Here is a 22,634-nt window from a genome sequence, read left to right on the forward strand (position 1 = left end):
ACATTGGCCTTCACAGTGGTTTTTTGGATCTGACCCCCAAAACAAAGGCAGCAAAAGGAAAAATTATAAATGGGACTACATCAAACTAAAAAGTTTCTGTACAAGAAAGGAAATGATCAACAAAATGAAAACACAACCTACTGAATGGGAGAAAATATCTGCAAATTGTATATCTGATAAGAGGTTAATATCTAAAATATAAAAACAACTCATACAACTCAACAGCAAAAAAAAGAAAAAGAAAAAAATTCCTATTAAAATATAGGCAGATCTGAATAGTAAATTTTCCAAAGGAGATGTACAGATAGCCAACAAGTACATGAAAAGTTGTTCAAAACCACTAATCTTCAGGGAAATGCAAGTCAAAAGCACTTGAGATATTATCTTATACCTCTTAGAATAGCTTTATCAAAAAGACTAGAAATAAGTGCTAGCACGGGTGTGGTGAAAGAATCGTGCACTGTTGGTGGGAATATAAATTTGTATAGCCCCTGGGGAAAACCGTAGCAAGGGTTCTCAAAAAAATTCATAAGAGATCTACCACATGATCCAAAAGTGGAATCACTGTTAGATATTTACTTGAAGAAAATGAAAACACTAACAAAAAAAAAAAATATGCATCCCCATTTTTATTGCGGTACTATTTTCAATACCTGAGATATGGAAACAACCTAAGTGTCCAGGATGGATAAATGGATAAAGAAAATGTGATTTGCACATCTTTGGTCAGATTTATTCTAAATAATTTTATATTTTTAATTGCTTTCAAATCAGTGCTGTTTTTTATTTCGATTTTTTTTTTGTTCACTGCTGCTCCTCAGAAATACAATTGATTTTTCATATTAATTTTGTCTTTAACTTTGTGAAACTCACCTAGTTGTTCCAGAAAGACTTTTGTTTGTCAGTTCTGTTATTTGGTTAGATTTTTAGATTCCATTAAATTTTCTGATGGATAATCATGTCAACTAAAAATACAGACGGCTTCATGTTCTCTAAAAATAAAGATGGTTCTACTTGTTCTTTTAAAATCTATATTCATTTTGTTTATTTTCCTTGCCTAATTACAAAGATTAGAACTTCCAAAACAATGTTGGGTAAAAGTTATGAAAGCAATTACCCTGATCTTGTTCCTCATCTTTCTGCTATAGTATTCAGTTTGTTATCATTAAGGATAATATATTAGCCATAGGATTTTCATATACATTCTTTATTAAAAGAGAGATTTTCTTTCAATTGCTGTGTTGATGATGTTTTAATCAGAAATGAATACTAGATTTCATCAAATGGGTTTTTATTTTCCTGCTTCTTTGCACGTCTTGTAATTTTTGTAAAATATCAGTTATTAGTTTCACCCTGGGTGCTAGATATTTTGTCTCATGCTCTCCATCCACACTGATTTCACTGAACTGTCAGCTTTCTTTGTTCAAATTAGTGAATATATGAGGCTTTGCGTAAATACCCTCTCTCCTATACCCTGTTCTGGAAACTCTCTCAAGCATTACATTAGGACAAAGAGAGTAGTTAACCCATTTATTTCCTAGTTCCTTTGGAATACTGTCATTCACTGATATTTGATGTCTTGATAGCCTTCATTTTATATATTTTATCTGGATTTATTCTTTTTTTTCTTATTTCTACTTTTTCCCCTTTATTTCAAGAGAGAAGGTATTTCTATTATGCCATCTTGGCCAGAAGCAGAAGTCTTGTATAGCAAGTTTTATACATCTGAAGACAAACCATAATATTTTCCCCAAAACCTTTCCCTCTAGCATTCCCTTCCATTTTCGGTTAATTCAAATACATTCTCTCATAGCTTGAAATAATAATAGTGATATATTTCCTGACTCATTCATTTCAATTATTAAAGTGCAATCCACCACAAATTCAGTTTCCAGTTGCCTCTGCCTTTAACATATACCTCGGATCAGAGTACCACTTATTACCTCCCACTTATAATGTAAGCCAAATTACCCTATTCTGTTACCCACATTATTTTCCCCCAGATTCTCTACTCATTGCATTAGTCAGAATAACCTTATTAATATGTATTAAATCATGATGCTGTTCTGCATATAATGGCTCCTCTTTCCACTCAGTATACAAAAAACAATTTAATAGGTTACAAGACTAACAGATTTCCTCCTTCAAGTTCATGAAATAATTTCCTGTAATTTTCCCTCTTGCTCATGCAGTCCTGGTCACACTGACCTCCTTGCAAGTCTTTAAAATCACTTTCCTTAGAAACTTTCTGTTGACTATTTCTTCACACTGGAACTCTATTTCCATAGATATGCAGATATCAACATTATTTGTCCCTTCACCTTATTTGTGTCTTTATTTAAACATTTCCTTTTCTGTTCCTCTAATCCTTTAAATTTTAAAATTACCTTCCAGGCCTCCCTTCTGAACTTAAATTTTTCCAGCGCCCGAACCACCAAATAATACACAGCTCGTTTTAAAAATTTTGTTTTTTTATTATATCCTGTTTCCTTCCACACTAATGCAAATTTTGTGAGAACAGAGACTTTTACTTTTTGTTTGCTGTTAAATCTTTAGCATGCAGAAGAAATTATTATATCTATTTAAAGCACAATATGCATGTTCAATGAACTAAGTTTCATTCCAATCTTAATATTTTATAATAATTTCTACTAATTATAAAACTAGTTTTACCTGTGGCCTATATAATATTGTAGACAATTATTTCTCTTTTGTATTATATCACACTTAAGGATTATGCTGTATATAAAATGTGTCCATGTTTTTTTTTTTGGTTTATAAAATAGTTTTAGCATATAGAGTTATATAAAGAGTATCGTTACAATATCCATATGTGCAATATTCAGAATAAATAAGTGTAATTTAATATTTGCTTTCTAATTTATTATAATTCCAACCTAATGCTGTACACATCTCAGAGATAAAGTAATTAGTTACCTTTTCTCAAGTTTCTCTTGAAAGATTCACTTTAGGATTCTAAGAGGTAATACCAATAGCAAAAACTATCTACACTAGAAAAATAATGCTACTCTTTATTTGCTTATATAAGATTAGTGACATTAATCATATTAATACTAGTAAAGTCTATTCATTTTTGGCCTTAATACATTCCTTAAAAATTCAAAATATTTTGAAACTATATTCTCCACATATATATAGAAATTATATATAAATAAGATTATAAAACAATGTACAAACCAAAAAATAAGTTTAGGATCATGGTTAGCTTATAGAAAGTTGCATATTTTAATATATAGTTAACTGTTAAAAATATAGATGCTTACTTTACTTTTCAAATTATGGAGATTCTGCAATAGTGCTTCCATGATTCAAGTAAACATTATTTTTAAACAAAATCTTTTAATATTGATTGTAACTGTTACACATATTGAAATATAGTTACTGAAGATAAGTGAAGCTGTTACAGTTTCTATTGCAAAATACAACAGTTTTCACATCAAATGTGATTAAAAAGCAATGGTGAATGTTTAATATAAATTAATATCTTGCTCAAAATTTGTTCACTTTTCTGAAATTGGTAGTTTTTGCTATGTATGGTTGGTTATACAAGCTCTTTGGTTCTGTAGCTTCACAACGTGGAGTAAAATTATATATAATCTGTACATCTCCTCCTTGTGGATTTGTCAGTCCATACTTTAAAGTTAGCAATAAGTGAAATTAATCAACGATATCTGAAATTAGTAATAGTGTTTACATTTATTTTCACTAAATCTATAAACTCCTTTTGGCTCTACAAATATAGATATATCCATGTGTAAATGGTGGCTAAAACAAGAATTGTGTACATTATCTTAATTAAATAGCATCATAAATTTGTAAAATTGAATGGCTTATTAAAAGTAAAGCGTTTACTTACTTTAAAAGTTAATGCAATATTGCTTATTTGAGGATGGCTATACAAAACATATGTCTCATACTGCCAGTATTATTCAAATATTTGACTAGCTAGCCAAAATAGTTGTACAGCCAGAATTACTTTACTTTATGGCAAAGAATTTCTTATAAACTATTTTTTTTAATTTATGGATATAATGATACTAAAATGTGAAATGAGCAGCAAGCTAGTTAGAAAAATGTATTTTCTTATCATGGTAAATTTTAGTATATATTCAACTTAAAAAGGAAAACCAAAACATTACAATACCTTATATTAAGTAAGGAGTAACATAAAGCATTGTTTTGTTGTTTCACTCTATAAAAATTAACAAAGGGTGGAAAAAAACCCCAAACTTCAAACAGTGCTACTAAAAGGGATATTTTTTAATGTTACACAGGAAATAACAATAAAACAAATGAGCTTTGATTAGTAGATATTTTCTAATAGTTCTTAGCTTAGAAGTCACTCTATTGCTTTAAAAAAGCCAGCACTATCCTATAAAACCCTGCCCAGCATTAATCATCATCACGAAACATACAAGGCAATTTGGAGTAAGTAGTTGCTGTAGATATTTTACAGAATTGGAGAAGAATTACAAGTTCTTAGTTCCAAGGTTGGCACAAAACTGTGTAGGAAAAAACAGAAAGAAAACATAGCCAGAGCTGCAAAAATGAGACTAAGACTTTGTACTTTGAAAACTGAACTTGACACAATGATAGAAACAATATAAATGTTCTAGAATAACTGGTTGAAGAAAATTTTCCCATACACATCTGTAGGGCACAAGAAAATAAAAAGAATACTGACATAACTGAAGCAAGAGATTTTGACTTAAAATATGTTTTTATTTATTCAAGATATATAGTATACATATCAATTTATAAAATGTTATTTATTTATAAAGTATCATTTAGGATATTATTTATGTGTTATATATTACATACGAAATTATAGTATACAGAAATAGTTACATTATAATTATTGCAGAATCAAAAACTGACCATTACTCAAATTACATTGAATAGGTTATCTTCTGAATTTCAGATCTAGTATATCAAATTCACTGTTGGGCAGTAACGCCATATGGCCCGGGAACTCAAACTCAATATTTTCACAATTAGAATCATTTCGTAGGCCAGCAGCCTAGCAAAAGGCCGGATAGTAAATATTTTTGACTTTGCAAGCCAAATGGTCTCTCTCGTAACTGCTCAACTGTGATTCTGCAGTGCAAAGATAGGAACAGACAACATGTAGGTGAATAAGTCTGGCTGCATTCCAATGAAACTTTATTAACAGAAACGGGTGTCAGTCTGGATTGGGTCCACAAGCCATATTTTTCTGACTCCTATCTTAGGTCATAAAGATGATTCAGCAAAGTGGGAAAAAAAATCAACTTCTTGCAAAGACAGAAAATTTAAATATCTTTAGTGGGGATTTGCTCCCATTTCTTCCAGCATCCATCTTGTTTCCATCACTCACATGACTCCATTATGCTGGTCTATTTCTATATCCCATATGTACATCCAACATCATCTTTCCAGGAACACAAACCAGATCTGTGGCTTTCATGCCGTACGTCTCTTTCTTTCTTATCCCCTCTTTTCAATATTTATTTATATTTACAGATTTTATCCTTTACAATCTAAAATATGCACTCACCTCTCCATCCCCTTTGGCACATTCCTGGGATATATTTAATTAATTAATTATTGTAACATCTTTGCACCTTCTATATTCTCCATCCCATCTTGTCATTGCCATACACTTTGCCTTTATGTTAAGAATCTAACCTCTTGAATCTTATATTCAAAATCTTTCATAATCTGGCTTCTGTCCATTATCAATTTTAGATATCAAGTCCATATGACACTCAGAAAGTCATATTAACTTATTTGCAGTATCCATGATACTTCTTCCCTACAGCCAGGCATTTGTTCTAGATTCTTCAGGGAATCCTTACTCCTAACTTCCTTCAGCATCCGGACAACACTTGTATACCCTTCGATACAGTAAAGAGCCCCAGGAAGTTTATGCAATTTAACCTGTGTCAAGTGGATGTATTGACCTTTACATTCACTCATTTATAAGACCCCTTATTGCTGGAGCACATATTGTGAATATATACGTTTAAAAAAAAAAAAAAAAACGAATTTACTAGTTCAATGTTTCTTAAAAATTAGTTTTACTCTGAAGCACTCATGTTGTTGTGGGGATTGACAACATGATTGAAAGAAGCAAAGTAACACCTAACGTCTAGAATGGGCGGATAGGCAGCAAAGCGCCTCATATACTAGCTATGAGATAACAGGGTAAATTCTTAAAATCCCGAATTCAGACAGACTTATATAAATCAATCTGCAAGAGATTTGATAGAGTCTCTAACTTAAAATGTCATATTGATGACAATCTGTATGAAATGCTTTTTTTTTTTTTTTTTTCCTTATGGTATAAAGTTTTGTTAATGTGAATTCCTGGAATGCAGTAATGCCGTTGTACCTGGGCTTATTTATATAACACAGTGATTTATTCAATTTTCTGCTGATTCCCTCACTTGATCTTATTATAAACCTATGTTGAGAAACTTATGAAAAGAGTATTTTTAGAAAAGTATTTGAAGATAAAAGTTCTCATAACTAGAGAATTTATTTTGTTTGCATTGACATCGCTTTCTTGATATTATCGATCAAGAATATTCTTCAGATAATGTCTTCCTATACATTATTAAGAGACTATTCAAGAACTTAGGATATTCATTTTTAGTAATATAAAGAACAGACAAATTCAAAAATCAAACATTGGAATAAAAAATATGAATTAAATATTTGGCATTCTTATTCATATGTATACAGTGGATTATCTTCTGTTTACCAAAAAAAATAATTCTTTTTACAAATTTGAGTAGAGGGGGAAGCCACAGCATAAATGGCTATATGATATAGATTCAAAGTCAAAAATAAGATCTTCTTCTCTTGGGTTAAAAAAGCTATATGTGATAGATCTATCACAAATTGATCTAATACAAAGATTAGCCTGCCAAGATATGTATATTTTTAATAGAGGCAAGAAGCAATGTTTCAAGTCACAAATATTTGCAAACTTTTGTGAAATCACATAATTTATAATATCAACTACTAGCGTTCCCCCAGTGTCTGTTCTAACCTTTCCTCCATAGTAAGAGAAATCCAAATTTTTAGGCAGATGTAACTAAAAGAATATGTATGTTGTCTTTTCTTTTTACAAAGACCGAACACCTATTTACCCGGTGACCCAGAAAAATATCACCCCTAAGTTAATACCCAAGAAAACCTCTTGCACATATATGTACAACAGCAGATGTGTACGCAAATGCTCAGAGAAGCACATTTGCAACAACTAAAACCTAGAAACAACTAAGTGTTCATCAGTGGAAGATCAGATGCATAAACTGTGCTGTGTTCACACCATGGAATTAGTAAAAACAAATGAACCAGATGACATGCAATAATATGAATAAATCTTAGCAAGACAAAAAGAGAAAGAAATGCAATATTTTGAGAAACTTGGTAGCTACCCAATGCACTTGACTGAAAAACATCCTACAAAAGATAACATTATCCTGACCTTTAAAAATAATATTTTCCTTCCATTCTTTATTGTTTAGACTGCTTTCAACACATACATGGATTTATATTCTATAAATTCTTCTAAAACTTGCATCTCCCATGTTCTTGTATAAAATCATGCCTAATTAATTTTTATTCTGCATTTTATTTCACTCAATAGATGTACAAAACTTTATAGATCCTACTGTTAACTAATATTTATTTTTGTGTTTTGTTTTGTTTTGATATTATGAACAACTGCTGTCATAAACATTCTTTTATATGCCTCCTAATGAACACATGCAAGTGGAATCGCAAAATTTCATAGATAATAACAAGCCGCAGTGATTTTTTTCCCAATTTAAATCCCCATCAGCAATCTAAGAGTTTTTTCTGGTGCTCCAATTCTTTGCTAATATTGAGTTGTGTTAAAATTTTTAAGATATGTCCATATCATACATGAGTAATGTTTTAAATTTTTACCTAATTATAAAATGTTGGCTAACTTATTATAGGTTCATTGGTCAGTTGATGTTTTCTTTAGAAAAATGTTCTTTAAGTCACTTGGTTTATTTTTTCCCTTAGGTTATTTTTCTTTGTATTTTCATATTAACTAATATAATGTATTTATATATTCTTGATTGTATTTCTTAATAATTTGTGTTTTGCAATGTCTCTCCCCATCTCTGTCATGTCATATTTTGTGGTGCCTTTTGAGAAAGAGAAATTATTACTTTTAATTTAGTTGGTTTATCAATATTCTTGTTATAGTTTGTGATTTCTGTGTCTTGTTTACAAAAACGTTTTTCCCAGTGCATAATCATGTATATCTCCTAGCTATATTCCAAAACCTTGATAGTTTTGACTTTACATTTAGAAAAGTACACTACTTTATATCTAAATACCTTATAATTTCTAATAAGTTTCTCTTAATTCCTTTGGGTTTTTTTTTCCATGTATAATCCTATTATCTATTTATAATTACAGTGTTTTCCCACTGTATTTCTTGTATCTTTCAAATCCTTTTCTTACCTCACTATACCCACTAGGACTGCAGCGCAGTGTTAAATACTGTTAGCAGTTGTGAGAATCCTTGTTTTAGTCCTAATATTTTAATATTTTTTTAAAATAGTTCACTTAAAATTTTAATTAGTCCTTCGTGAGAAGAATAGACCTAATTACCTAATCTGCCATTATGGAAGCAAATATTAAGCCGTCTTTATCTTTTAGTTGAAAGCGGTTTCCCCTTCAGTACCACAGTAATAACAACTTTTAATAAAATAGTACTGTACAGACTGCCATTTTCCTACTCATAAAGTGCGACTGAGTTCATTTAAAATAATTTTTTTATAATAAAATGGAATAATGGTCACTAGTGGACAGATATTAAATATCTGCTCACAGAGTATTAGGTGCTATGAAAATGCACAAACTTTTAAGATCCATTTCTTAATTTTGGGGATGCTCAAAAATCATGCAATAAAATGGAATAATGGTCACTAGTGGACAGATATTAAATATCTGCTCACAGAGTATTAGGTGCTATGAAAATGCACAAACTTTTAAGATCCATTTCTTAATTTTTGGGATGCTCGAAAATCATGCAAGGAGCATCCTAGATAATAGAACTAGGGAATTGATGGTCTTACAAAGAGATTTGTATATTGTTTTCGGCATCGCACAGGCATGTAGCACTCTCTCCCCATGCGTATTGGTAAAATATGATTAAGAACTAGTATTATAATGTAACAATTTATTTAAACAGGTTTTTTTTTTTGTGGTTCTAAGGTGATATGTATGTGTATATATATATATAAAATTATCTTTAGTATGGCAGAGGGAATGCAGTTAGCGTTAATATGATGGCTAGGTGGAAGGTCAGGGGAGGGAAGGAGCAATTGGGGGCAATCATTTTATGAACTATATAGATGTCTAACCAATGTACTGTATACTTGAAACTAATTAAATAAAAGATAAAAATAAAGAAACTTAAAAAATTATCTGTTGTGAAACATTTAATCATTCATCAGTGTGCTAGACTAAATAGACCAGTAAGATAGTAATACTTGGAGACTGTTAAAACGCTTTAAATGATAAATCAAGATGTATACACAAAGTTGAGCATCTTCCTCTCTTACAACTGCATACTCATTCCAAGTTTATAACTTTATTTGGGTAAATGTTTGATTTTGATCTGATGCAGAGAAGGAATGTTTATTTATATTCTCTTAGTGTTCCAGAAAAAGTTATTATATTTTAAAGATTTTGAAATATTTACTGTAATGAAATAAGTATCTGTAGCCAATGTGCCACTGGATTTGATGGCTTTTGGAAATTCTGTCTTTAGAGGATAGAAGCCTTAAAATGAGTATATAAATTTTAAGTACATTTGACTACTTACATCTCTGTTGCCGAAAGAGGCGGGAAAAGGGATTGATAGGAAATACAAAGGGAAATAATTCATGTAGCTCCCTTTTAGGTTGGAAAAAACAGATAATTCAAAAATATATGTGCAAAGACTCACAAAAATGAAAATTCCATGTTCAGTGTACACCAAGTATATATTAATAAAGACTGAAATATATATACATACACTTTCAATCCCACTTATCTTTAATATGGCAGCAAAAGCACAAATGCATAATTAATAGAACAATGGTTAGTATGTCCCTACAGCGATTTACATTGTATAACCACTGTTAGAAACTTTGGGTTATTTACAATAATGTGTAATTATAAATGTAAATTAACAATTCTAATGTTGCATCCAAATGAGCTATGTGATATATAATATTTCCTAAGAGGTTTTAATTATATACTTGTTTCAAAGAAGATAATGGAATAAATTTTCCATGATAAACCATTGACTATTGTAAATTATAGAAAGAATATGAAAATATGTAATAAATTTCTGTTATAAAAAGGGCAAATTCCAATGTTTATAGTTATTATAGTTTAATAATGAACTGAAATTTAATCTGAAGTTTAAAATTATTAGAAGTTGTACCAAGAAAAGTTATAGAAATTATTTAGCGAGAAATGTACAAGGAGAGTCTATCTTATTTATTTTAATGTGGTAAAGTAATATAGATAAACTGTAGAAAATTGGAAATATAAAGAAATCAAGAGAATACAGAAAACAGTTACCCATAGTCCTATCTCAGATATAAAACGCTCTGGTAATATTTTAGTATATATTTTTACAATTATTTCATATATCAATATGATTATATGTATAAAGATATATGTGTGTTGAATATGTATACACATTCATACAGATATGTACATATTCAAATATATTTGAAAAATATATTTCCAAGTCATATGTATCCTCTTGCCACATTATTTTGATAGCTGTATAGTATTTTATTTGTGAATGTATCATTTTTATTTTTAATAAAATACCTATTTTCCTAAACACATATGAAAGTAATCCTGATTCCAAGAATACTGGTATGGAGTATTTAGAAGAGCACTGCATGGAAAATATTGGCAGCTCGATTTATGTCCCAGCTTTGTTTTTCTGAGTGCATTTGATCAGTTCTAAGAATAACTTTTATTTTTTACTTCTGAATTTAAGATGTAGCTGACAACCGCTGTCACCCAAAGTTGTCAACTCCTGCAGTGTACATTATAACTTGTATAAGATGCTTATAGGCAGGTCTGCAGAAGAATAATAGAAAGCTCTTTGAGAAGCGCTGTGCCAACAACACTCCAGAAGGCACAGCAAAGATGTCATACTATAAAACAGATATTTTTAAAACTATGAGTTGAAAAGTGGTTCAGAAGATACGAACACTACATGTGAAGAATATTTTAGGTATATGTTGTTTAATTAGCATGTATTTTCTCTTTCATGCAGTCATGAGTGATAGGTAATGAAAATCTATTCCAAATAACTCAGTTTGCCAGTAAATATTGAATAAAAATTAAAAATGTTACAAAAGCATTGTAAAACCCTTTGGCAGTATTACATTTTCCCTAGAGATTTATAAAATGATGGTCTATCTAATGATCAGTAGCGTCTGGGATTTAATGAATTTCAGATAATTGTATTATCTGGGACATTTCATTTATCTAAATGAGAAGTTGACTAAATGACACATGTCAGAATTATTTAATCAGCTTCCCTTGATCAAGGAGACAAAATTTTTGCCCTCAAGAGATTTGCATTTCACTGAGAGTTTTCATCTGGTTTTCATTAATCTTCAAATAAAAGTGCCTTCAATATTCTTACATCTGAAACACACACATAAACAACACACACACACACACACACACACACTGACATACATGGGCATTCATACAAATATTCGTTGCATTTACACTTTTTTGCACCTAATTCCTCTGTTCCTCATTTCTCATGTACTCATCAAAACACCAAAATCTATGATGCCACTTCAATATATTAATGTGAATGATCTCCTTTGGTCATCCTCGACTGAAAACCACCTTACAGAATTTGAGATTGTTGGTCATTCTGAGTTTCAGAATCAGTCTTATTACATCTTTTAGTTTTCCAGGCACTCTTTGTTCTCTTTTTACATCTCTTATCTACATATCTCAATCATGGGTAAAAAATTTTCTTCCCTTTTTTGGCTCCTTCCGTTGAAGGTGTCCCACAGAGCTATCTTCAGCTCTATTGTCTTCTCATTTGACGTTCTCTTCCCCGCACTTCTCTGCATGTCCATTGCTTCAGTAAAGCCCACAGAAGGATGGCTTGTAGTTCTGCATTTTCTCATCGCCAATCTTAGATACACAATTTTCTAGACAACTAATTCTAGAAGACTCAAATCATCTCTAATTATCTTCATTTTTACATCCGCTTTTGCTTCTGTATTTTTGAGGTAACAGTGACCTTCACCCTCGGGGAGGGCGAGGTTGTGTTGTCCCCAACCTATGCTTTAGGGACCTTCCTCAGAAATACACACACATAAAATTTATGAATGTCCGTTTGTGCATCTCTGCCAACTGAGAGAGTGTTGGTACAGGGCAACCTTTTATCCTAAATAGTCTGTTTTGTGATAATATGATTAAGACTTTATGCTGCTTCACAATTTTTCTTTTTTTCTTTTTTTTTTTTTTTTTTTGGTCTGCATTTTTGAAACACAAATACAGAGGACATCTTCTGAATGTTTGTGGGTGTGACACTGTCAATATAACATATGTCCTCAGAGTGCCGGGACTACTGTTCAGACTCCACAGTGTTTTCTTCCCACACACAATGCCCCGTCCACCTAAAGTGACAAATATCCAGAGTTTTACCCTAATCTGTTGCTTTTTTAAATTTCTCATTTAAATTTACCTGTTTTGGAAATTTTTTTAAGTGGAATTATATAATAGTTATTGTCTTTTTTTTTCATTCAAATTTAGTGGGGCTGTTAATTAAAAATTGTTGGGATGACTGATCAACAAAATGCAGTAAGTTTCAAGTGTACAATTCGACAGTATGTTGTATATATATATTTCATTGTGTGTTCACCCATAGTTAGGTACCCTTCTATCTCCTAAATTTAGTGGGTTTTTAATGGTCACCAAGATGTTTGTTTGTAACAGTAGTTTGTTTGTTTTTTTTCATTATTATAATTGTTTACTGAATTGCTTTTACCTGTTTGCTTTATGAAGTGCTGAGGGTAGTGTTAAAATCTCCCACTTTGTGAATTAGCTTACTTCTTCTTGTATCTTTATTGCAATATGCTTCATACATTTTGAGATCATATTACTAAAAGCACGCAAGTTTAAAAAGTGTGTGTCTTCCTTGAAGTTTTAAATTTTTTATTAATATGAAGTCATTCTATTTATTATTCCTTTTAATCTATGTTGTCTGATACCAATACAGTTATAGCATCTTTCATTTAGTCACTTTTACAGAGGATATCTTTCCCCCTTTATTCACATATAAACTTTCTGCATATGTATATATTTTCATGTAACTTACAACCAGAAATTAGATTATTTAATCCAAATGACAGCAATTGCCTTTTACATAGATTATTTAGTCCATATATGCTTAATGTAATTTCTGATATGTTTGATTTAAATCTCTTTTAGGTGCATTCTAATTTTCCTGCTTGTTTTATGTTTTAATTTTTTAAGTAGCTTCTTTTGAAATTGTATTCTTAATTAACACTCTAATTTTATTTTAGTTTTGTTAGTTATAAGTTATACATTATTTCCAAAATTTTAATGGTTGTCATAGAACAGAGTTCAGCAAGCTCTTCTGGCCTATTGCAAACCATATCTTTCTATACCCATTATTTATATATTCTCTTTAGCTGCTTTTGCACTGATGTGGCAGAGTTGAGTAGTTATGACAGAGATTGTATAGCTCATAAAGATGAGAATATTTATTACCTGGCCCTTAATGGAAAAAGGTCCCTTACCCCTGCTGTAGAAAATAAAATACTAATTCTAATATTACTGCTTTTCCATGCAAGACTGTTTTAGGGACCTGATATAGCCACTTGCCTGAAATAACTAAAAATTCAGACAAAATAGATGAAACCATAGTTATCAAGGCACTGAACATCCTGCAAGGAAAGCATAATGATCCCTGAGAGTTGAAAAACGAATGAGATGAGCCCTATGCTTGTAGCAATTTACTGCCTTGAGAGTTTCCAGACAGTGAAGCAGAGAGTATGAACTCAGGCAAAGACTGTATTTCAATAATATGTCTTCAACCAATCTCACTGCTGCCTCTGGCTGCTCTTTTCCCCATTCAGTAACCTCCCTCCCAACTCTCACCCACATCTCCCCTACAAAGACTTTTAAAAAATAGCTAGTTTTCAATCTCCCTGGTAGTTTTCTCAAGAGTTGTTTGGTTTGGTTCTTTGGTTTTATCTTAATTATTATTGTTGCTTATTGTTATTTTTTTCAGTCCCTGAAAACCACATTCCTATCTCTCTTTTTTAATTTCTCTTGGGTCGATCTTACAAGTGGAACTCAGCGATCTGTGTAAATAATGATGTTAGAATAACTGGGACCTCTTTTTACTTTCTCATCCTCCACCTAGATGCCTTCTTAGTGTTCTCTTGCTTCAGTTCTTAACTGACTATGCAATATCTTACTATTATTATTCATTATTTCCAGAACATTTATTATTATTGTTGCTATTTGAGTGCTCTATCTAGTACAAAATTTGATCATGACCATTTTCCTGCTCAAAATTCTTTAAGGTCCATACACTATGGGATGAATAAACTTATTTGCATCAAGAACTAATCCCATCATGATTTTTCAGGGCTTAATTCACTCTTATCAGAGGATGACTGTAACTATCAAATTATGACTTACCCGTATATATGCTCTAGAGATGTTTTGCCATTTTTAAACCATATAACCTATAATGTAACATAAATATTCAAGACATAATGTAAAATCACTGTCTAATGACTAATTTAATCTATCAACATGAATGTAGTCTCTAGTTTAGAATTCTTATGTATATTATGTATAAAAATAATAAATTTTATTTGCCTAATAATATTCACTAATTTAGTCCATTGATTGTTAGACTAACTCTATTGACTTAGTCCAACATGTAAGGTTTTGATGTATTAAATGCAAAACTGCTTTCTAATTACTTGATTTTAAAGCTATTTTCTAAACATATAAATAGCAACAGCATCAATTTATCACATTTATTTTCAACTATGAAATTAAATTTTGTGGAAAATAATACTATAACAAAAAAATGTTTTCTCTTTTGCACTTGAGTTTATGCTCTGTCTTATACTATTAACCTCAAAAAACAGTCTTGTTAACAATGAAAGAGATTGATGATACATGATAGAGAAGCAGAAAATCAGTTATAGATATGAGACTAAAATATCCATATTTGTATAAAACATTTTCCAAAATCTTAATCCAAACATTGTTAAATGGATAAGAAATACATTTTTCTCAAATGAACACAAAATTCTCATATATATTTTTACATAATTAAATAAAAGCCTTTGTCAAATTCTGAAAACTTAAGTTAAACCGTTATAAATAGTGCAAATTTACGGTTAGTCTGTGTTTGGTCTGTTTCTATCTGAATCTTCCAGCTGTGTCAGAAAAAGTGCATGAAATCAGCCATTACATTACATAAATTAGGTTTTCTGGAAAACACTAAAGAAAAAGACATTTTTAAGGTCTATACCATGAAGACATTTTTGCATTTCTTGCTATGTTCTTTATGATGATAAAAGGCATATAAGCAAGTATAAATGAAATACCTAATAGATTTGAAAAACTTTTAAAATAACATCTTCAATGGGTTTTTAAAATATCTCTACTAAGACATTTTCTTTTGATGATGCAGTTTGAATATAGAGCTTTAGATAGATGCCTATGTTTTTGTATTTTTGCATCTTTCTCATTTATGTTTTAATGCCATTAAAGCTACTAATTTGCAATCACTATTTCCCACAAAAGCCCTAAAACAGCTCCTGCTTTTGAAAAGGGTCTTTCAAATCAACATGTTAAAGATTATATTATTTGAGTTCTTTGAGTGAAGAAGGTTGAAGTAACAAAAGGTTACAAAAGCAGAAGGGAAGGGCAAGAAAACTAAAAATGAGAAGTGACAGAAAATAGGAAATTGCTCAACAATGAGATTAAAACAGATAAATCAGCCAATTACACAACTCAGTAAAAACATATAGATCATTTCTAATTTTACCTTTGTCCAACTGTTATCTGCTCACTCAAGCTGTCATTTTCTACTTCTGGATGTTTGCATTGCTCACATCCAGCAAAAACGATATGCCAAATTCTATGAAAAGTTAGCATTTCAATGTTTGAAAAGCTAATTATTGCATCCCCAGTGCCTACTGAACTCTTTTCTCCACAGATAAACTCCACCACTCTCCTGTTCCCTCATCTCTTTTGTCCTCTATTTCAAGACGAACAAAAATTTTGTATAAGTCAGGTGAAATAATTTTAATCAACAGACTTACTATATATTTATTTTTATTATGAACCACATATTTTAAATTCTAAATTAAAAATTGTTGATGAATTAATCATTTGTTTAAAATTTTATTTTATATTCATTTATTTGTCATTATGCATAAAAATGGTTCAAAACTGATAAAAAATGAAAATTAGAATTTAAAGATTACTTTTTTATGGAAATGTCTTTATTTTATACAAGTGGTATACGAGCAACCAAACACACGGAGAGGAGAAATGAAATGCCCAAGATCACATATTTAGGCAATGTTAGGGAAGAAATAGAATCTACCTTTTCTTCTTCAACAAACTCTCATAAAGCACCTAACTCTTTTTGCCAGTGTTCCAGACCACAACGACTGTCTAGGAGATTACAACAGTGCTTGTATCAAATGCCACACCACCTGTATTGGAAGTTGTGGTTTTGAAGGAAAGAACAGAATCAAGAAGCAGGAACAGAGAGCATAATAATTAGAATATAATTCTTCTCATCGCTTTCGTCCTTTTTCTGATGTCTCTGTTCCTAAATGTTGAAACAGAAAAACAATCCTACTCCAGTGTTGTTTGGCTTTCTGAACTTTTATGCCAGCCCTCGGACTACCTTTGATAATTTCCTCAGTAAAGTAACAGTTTTCAACGCAGCAGCCTCACCTAGAGACTGTCTTGTTTAGGTTCTTTCTCATTCAGAGTAATTTTGGTTGGACACATAGTATGTACCAGAAACTCAACATCCTCTGAGTGCTGAGAATAGGAAAGGCTTCAAAATTGTCGCTAAGTATCTATGAAGTTTTAATTATGATGCTAGATACTGCCACACAGTCATCCTTTGAATTCTCACAGTGCTTGAAAGTGAACTGTTATAAATGAAACTCATGTCAAAGGAGGAATAACACATTAAAGAGAAAAGGAAATAGTTTTTCACTTATGGTTACAGTTTACAGATTAGGTATTACTATTGCTCCTTATCATTAATTTTGCTACACACTTAATACACTTTGTATTATACTATTAGGGATGCTTGCTAATAAAAAGAATTTTGAAGTAATTTGAGCTTTTGACATGGGGCAAAAAATTCAGGCATGAAAGAATTCTAGTCACTGGGGAGTAAGAAATAGAAGTTTGCATTTTATTTCAGCTGGGTGGTGCATCAGTTTTCTGTACAAGAGTATGATACGATGATAGAGATATAAGGAGAGTAAATAGACATTGAGAAAACCAATAATATGAGAAGCATTTTTAGATGTTTTAAAATAATCAGTGTATCTCGAAGTTAAGAGAACAGAAAAAGATATTGTAAAGAGCAAAAACTGAATGAGGCAGAGGTGAGGCATAATTTTCATCAATAAGAACCCAATCCTTGATTTCAATAAATTGTTAGATTGGTAAGAACTGTTTAGTCGCCCTGAACACAGAAGAGAATTCAAGGCAAATTTTTAAAAAGAGAGAAGAAATTTTTTTAAAAAAGATCCAGACAGAATCGAGATAAGATACAAGCCTAGAAACTTCTAATATACACTTCTGACTCAGGGTTTTATCAGTACCTAATAAGAAACAGTCAAAGTTTTAAAATAAATATAGTAAGAGATGGCCATTTTAGTGCAGGAGGAACTGCATATCTATACAAGAAAGTGACTCCACCAGATATAAGATGTTAAGATTTTTTGAATAATCCTAAAGAAAGCCTGGAAAATTTGTCATTTTAAAGTTCCAGGCAATTTCTGTCCTTTCAGAAGTAAAGGCTTGAATTTACCTCTGCAGAAGATCATCACACTGTTAAGGAAATCAAAAAATATGCCAAGAAAACAGTAATGCAAGTGTAATATAAGATGTTCTCTCTGAGGCAAGAAATAAAAGGAATGTGATCAAACAAGCCGGTAAAGTCTGAAAAATTAAAAAAATTTAAATCGAAAATGTATATTTATGTTAACTTAAAAATGAAGAACAGCACATTTATAAGATGAATTCTATCATTTAAAATTAATATTTAATTACATTTTAATGTGCATGTTAAAACAAAAACAAAACAAAGCAAAAAACCTCATTATTTCTTTGAAGAAATCTTAGATCAATTGACCTGAAATAGTACTTTAGTCCAATATATTGATTCCTCATTTGGTTAGACTTTATGAAAGAGAAAAAGAAGAGGCACACTTTTCAGGGCTATTATGAAGCAAAATGAAATGTATATGCATGCTAATATTTTAAATTGTGTTTTGTAAATACCATACATGTAATAATAAATGCGTCGCATGCCCGCTCAGTTTTTATTGCTTATCTCCTATCTAGTTTTGAGCCTATTCTCATTAAGAGGAAGGAATAACACAGTCAATAGTATTCACTTCTTGAAAGATCACATTTGGGACTCAGTTCAACCCCTGACTACAACATATCCTGGCTGCAAATACTTGCGCTATGTACTTTAAACATAGGAGTCCAAATTTTATCAAAAGCTAATACAACTAGGAGGCCAGTAACAGTAACAGAACCTTTTGCACAACTGTTTTAGGTTGGTTTTTATGCTTTTGTTCCTAATACGGCAGTAAGGACAATATGAATCTAATTAAAAGTAGTTTGACATTGACTAACATTTTCATTAAATGTAAGGAGTGTATAATATCCAATCAACAGAACTAATTTTGAATGTCAAACTATTAAAGTTTTAATAAAGAATGAAAAAATGTACTAAAACTCTATTTAATGTTATGTTTATTATTTTATATTATAATTACATTAGTATATTCAAATATTCTAATTTCACTTTATAATGAGATATATAAAAAAACTTCTTAAAATTTAGTATTGTACCATCTTTCTATTTATTTCTAATTATTGTTTATACTAAGTACATTGGAATCAGAAAACCACATATAATTAAATAATAAAATGATCATTAAAATCATTTTTAGTAAGAGATGTTGATAAAAAATATAGGTAGTACCAATATTGGAGAGTAATGCTTTGAGATACAAATGTCAATTTTCTAGCTGTCTAAGCAGAAAGTACTATGCATATCTCACTTTCTAGCCTTTTCATAACTCATCATGCATATGGTGCAGAAGCTTGGATACATTATATGAACAGTTTCTTCAGAGACACTTCTCTGTGACAGATGCATGGATGTGAGGGAAAGACTGGAAGCATAGACTAGATAAGTACTATTTCAGTCTCAGGCCAATGAAGGATAAAAGAAAAATAAAAGACGTGTGTGCATGTGTGTGTGCGTGTGTGTGTGTGTGTGTGTGTGTGTGTAATATATATATATATATTTCTTTGGGGGGGGGTGGGGGCAAGGTAACCTTTGGTTGACCTCATAGTGCAAGGACCTTGTCAGCTTACAACCCCTATATATTTATTTATTTTTAATGCCAACAGCACCTGGTCTTCCGAGGCGGTCTCCTATCCAAGTATTAACCAGGCCCAACCCTGCTTAGCTTTTGAGTTCAGAGGTGATCGGGCTTGTTCAGGGTGGCATGGCTATAGATGAAAGGAAGACATTTTAATATTAGTAAAACAGTCCCTTTGGGGAGAGAATATCCTCTTGAATATTCATTTCAAGAGAAATAAAATGTCCAGAGTCAAAATAGCAGAAATTTGGAATTTAAATTAGGGCTTCTACATTATTTTCAAAGTACAAGAGCATTAAATGATAAAATATCAATAACAGAGATGTGACAGTCAAACAAGGCATCTTGGCTGGCAGTTTTCTTATTTATGGAATATTTATCAAGTTATATTCAGTACTAATTTAACACAAAATTTCAACTTCTGTAGAATCAAAAATTATTTTCCTTTGGCTTAAAATTATTCTATAAAAAATAACTAAAATCTTATTCTATTAAGACAATGACCCAATTGATGGTCACTTATGCTACCTATATCTAAATCTGAATAAATACACCTATTTGATACATCAAAAAAATTTTGTTTATTAAAGTAGCTCTTAATTTTTATTTTATTAATTTTTTATTTTTTATTTTTATTTTTTTGCTATTGACCTCTTTTGTATTCTGGTGAAGCATAGAATACTTTCTCCCAATACCCTCTTCAAATATAACAAATACAATAAAATATTACAAAGGAAATGAATTATAAAAAAATTAATTACCACATTTATAAACACATTTACACTTTTTGATATAATATGAGTTTAATTATTTACACATTAAAGGTATTTCAGAGAGTCCCAGTAACAGTTTGGAAGCAGTGATAAATATTAATATTTAATATATCTGTAATACTTACTACATATTTTAAAAATACCTGTAATTTTTATTGTTCACATGTTCAAAAATATAGCTAATACAAGTATGGTTTTTGCTTTCATTCATAATTGAAGATAATGCAATATATCCATTAGAAGTAAAGATTCAAAGATTTTTCCTTTATCTTTGCTTACATACGTTGGATTTCATACATTATTCTCTTCCATGGAGACTCGATTAAGAATCCCTTTCATGGGTTAAGAGATTTTAGTATCTAAAGCAAACATCAACACACTTTTTCTATAAATGGCCAGGTAGTAAACATTTAGACTTTGTAGGCTATAGGGTCTCAGTTGCAACTACTCAGCTCTATATTGAGAAAGCAGACATAAACAATATATAAATAAACAGATGGGGTTTATTCTAATAATACTTTAAATTTCTAAAACAATTTATCAGTGAGAGGACCATAGTTTTCCAATACCTAATGTAAAGTCTGTTAATAAAATTTATGTACCGAGGTTACTAGCATGATGTATGAGCTTAATAAAGCTACTCTAGCCATTGCCATTCTTTTAATGAATATTAATGGTTGTTTCTGGTTTCATGTCTATTAATAATAATTTTGAAGTAAATATACTTCAAAACTAAAAGAAGAGAATTATCTATGGTCAAGGATATACAGGTTGATAAAAATAATTTAATCCATTCGATCAGTGAATATTTATTGCCTTAAATAACTAAAATTTTATACACAAAATGTACAGCTAGAGAAATAAGAAATATGATTTCTCTATTCCATTTTTAAAATATTTATGCATACATATATTATAAAGATCTAGGACTTTTTTTTTTTCCAATTGAATCCTTTGTTCTCATTAAAAGTCACTGAACATACTTTTAAGATTCACTATTTGGGAAACCTGGGTTAAAATAAGGACATCCTTACTTATTTGAGTTTATTTATTCATATAATGTGATTTATAATACAACTTAAATCTGAAAGATCTTATGAGGATTAGAAAAGTAATAAATAAAACAAACTCCAAGAATAAATTTTTAGAGTTTAATACATTATTATTTATTCATTTATTGTTCATTTCAGATTTGGATGATGGCTTTGGGATGATTGATGCTAATCCTACAATTTCAAAGAAGAAACTGATGCTAACTCAAGGTTACGAAACAAAAAATGATGGTATATTTTACAATGGCAATATGTCCATTACTTTCAATAGAGATTTTAAGTGTTTTTTAAATCTTTTATATTTAGGTTATTGATTTAATTATATTAAAATTATTTGTATTTAAAATATTTTCTTTAATATACAAAGGAACTATAAAAATAGCAGGATAGTTTCGTTAGTTCCATCTTGCCTAATAATTGCTATATAAGTCAAATTTTTTAAAGATCTGAAATGAAATTTCCATAAGGGTACTGTTTAATAAACACTACAATGGGTCCATAGTCATTGTAAGCTACCTTTTTTGTTTTCTTAATGAATCAAATGACTAAATTTCTGCTGTTGTCTTTTTTATCATAAAATTTAGGGAGTCCTAACTAGACTGAATAATCTTCCCTTTCAAATTTTTTAAGTTAAATTTGTAAAGTTTGAATGCATTCTTTCCATGGAAAAAGAATAAAAGTTTCTGTCCAATATCATTTCCTGCTAAAAGTTAAAGTAATTAGAGTTTCAATGTATCAAAATGTCATTCCCAAAACAGAAAAGGTTATGTGGTTTAATTATGTTCATGTTATTTCACCATAAGATTTTATTTTTCATCTATTAATTTATAGGCCAATGGTAAAGTCAGTTAAATGAACATAACTATGCTGAGTTCTCCAATATTATATCAAAACTGGCCTACACAATGAACACAGAATTCTTAAAGGTTAATAACACTCTTCCAAGATTACAAATTCTGAACTTTAGTAGGCTATTAATTAAAAAGAACAGTTTGTCATTGGTAGAATGTTTCCATGATGGCATACAAATGTGAAAATACAGAGACATAAAA

At 30.4% G+C, this 22,634-nt stretch overlaps 1 pseudogene; it reads right to left on the bottom strand.

Annotated features, from left to right (window-relative positions):
* Positions 1 to 19,776: 19,776 nt before the first annotated feature.
* Positions 19,777 to 19,895, bottom strand: LOC118609721 (annotated as a pseudogene).
* Positions 19,896 to 22,634: the final 2,739 nt, after the last annotated feature.

This window comes from Rousettus aegyptiacus, unplaced genomic scaffold (assembly GCF_014176215.1).
Source record: "Rousettus aegyptiacus isolate mRouAeg1 unplaced genomic scaffold, mRouAeg1.p scaffold_m13_p_11, whole genome shotgun sequence".
NCBI lineage: Eukaryota > Metazoa > Chordata > Mammalia > Chiroptera > Pteropodidae > Rousettus > Rousettus aegyptiacus.